We start from the raw sequence: 2138 nt of genomic DNA on the forward strand, positions 1-2138 counted from the left end.
CCTCGACGGTGGGCATATGTGCACATCATGCGGGCTAGAAGAGCGAGCAGAAGAAATAGTAGTAGTGGCGCCGGGCGGTCGTTAGTTGGGCCAGGATCGTGATCAGCCACGAGACGCGACAGGGACGAGACGAAGAAGCGCAACGTGGGGTGTCTCCAGCTGCTAGCGACAACCAGCTTGGATAGAAGATGCATGTTCGTCGTTGTAACATGAGCTACCGATTGTGGGCTCCACAGGGTTAGCTAGCTGACACGTCCTGATTCGTTGCAGGGCTGGCACGCTAGAGGGCCCAGCGCTCCCTCTCTCTCCTCCCCATTACAACCCATAAGTCTATATTAGCCGCAGGATGCAGCAATTGCTGCAGCAGCACCCGACGTCCTGCCCTCGTAGCCTGTGCAAACCCATAAGTCTACGATTTGGCTAGTACTAGCAGCTGATCAACATCGCCATAGCCCCTGCATTAAATCAGACGGTAGTTAGAAGCGCCCTCGCGCAGGTCGGCGTAATAGTGTTGATGGACATTCTCCTTCTGGCTATCAAAGGAGGAGCCTCCTATTACGGCGGCGGCAACGCTCCCGAGAGCGGGTGGAGCAGCGCCCACGCCACCTTCTACGGCGGCAGCGACGCCTCGGGCACCATGGGTGCGTATTGGTGAATAGTAATACTGGGTTTATTTCTGGTTTATTTGAACGAAAATTGCGTGGCCATTCAGTCGCTCGGTGCCAAATTGGCATCGCGAATTAGTCATTATGATGACATGTTGTCTGCCTGCCTGGCGCAGGCGGCGCTTGCGGCTACGGAGACCTCTACTCGTCGGGCTACGGCACCAGCACGGCAGCGCTGAGCACGGCGCTGTTCAATGGAGGGCTGAGCTGCGGCGCCTGCTTCGAGATCCAATGCGATGCCCAGGCGGATCAAAAGTGGTGCATGAGTGGCAGCTCGGTGGTGGTCACGGCCACCAACTTCTGTCCCCCCAACCCCGCACTCTCCAACACTGACGGCGGATGGTGCAACCCTCCCCTGCAACACTTCGACATGGCGCAGCCGGCCTTCGAGAAGATTGGAGTGTACAGCGGAGGCATCGTGCCGGTCCTCTACAGGAGGTACGTACGTCGACGGCAACATAGCAGTTCTAATTAAAACTTCGTCAGCAGCAGCTCGTGAATTATAATATCGCATTTACAATCACTAAACTCAGGATAATGAACCTCTGGTTTGTAGGGTCCCCTGCGCGAAGACGGGCGGCATCCACTTTACCATCAACGGCCACTCCTACTTCAACCTGGTGCCCATGACGCGCGGTGTCTGTCAAGGGCTCCCGCAGCGGATGGCAGCCCATGACGCGCAACTGGGGCCAAAATTGGCAGAGCAACGCCAACCTCGACGGCCAGAGCCTCTCCTTCCAGGTCACCACCAGTGACGGCCGTACACTCACCTCCTACGACGTCACCCCGCCCAATTGGGAGTTCGGCCAGACCTTCTCCGGCGAGCAGTTCTAGCGGGCCAGTGGGCTGGCTAGCTGGCTGGGCTCTCTCTCTCTTTTTCTTCTTTGTACTCTTCCGGGACGTGCACAGAAGTGGTAGTAAGCCCTTACAAAATGTCTGAGGCTGCCCGCTGCGCATGTTGTAGTTTCATATTGCTTGCCAAGCACAGATAGCTTTGGCTCTCCGCCGACGAATTAGTTCTTCCTCAAGAATGGAAAAACTATCCACGCTCGACTCCTCCAGTCAATGTAAGCCATCAAATGAGCCTGCTAATTCACGTAACTCTCTTATCACGTCGTGTCTATGTAAAGTTATCTGATTCGGCCGAATGGTCTAACTAAGAAAATGAGCAAGATTGAAACCTTCCGTTCTGTAAAAAGCAACACCGCTCCCTATGCTGAAGGATGGTAACTCTGAACTCATTAAAGAGGTGGAGCCTAAAGTGGAACAAGCAACTGTGAGGATTAAAACTTTTGATAAGTACGCAAGACAAAGAGCTCCCGAGCGTTTCCACATCGTCATACACCTACAATTGCAGGTCGGTCTCGCACACAAATATGCTTCTCAGCAAAGCGAAAATTTGCAATCCAGGCAAGGAATAAATCGACGAGAGAAAAATGTGAAGTACTTTCATACTTCCGTTTGACTTGGCGG

The 2138-nt window shown here is 54.0% G+C and overlaps 1 pseudogene across 1 annotated transcript; it reads left to right on the plus strand.

Moving 5' to 3' along the window:
* The first annotated feature begins 376 nt into the window (after positions 1–376).
* On the plus strand, positions 377–1880 carry LOC148016782 (expansin-A10-like; annotated as a pseudogene). Its single transcript, XR_015688015.1, has 3 exons — positions 377–641; positions 782–1103; positions 1222–1880. The product of XR_015688015.1 is annotated as an expansin-A10-like (transcript).
* Positions 1881–2138: the final 258 nt, after the last annotated feature.

Source organism: Lygodium microphyllum, chromosome 23 (genome assembly GCF_053477565.2).
Source record: "Lygodium microphyllum isolate KBCC chromosome 23, Lygodium_microphyllum_v1.1.10, whole genome shotgun sequence".
NCBI classification, from domain to species: domain Eukaryota; kingdom Viridiplantae; phylum Streptophyta; class Polypodiopsida; order Schizaeales; family Lygodiaceae; genus Lygodium; species Lygodium microphyllum.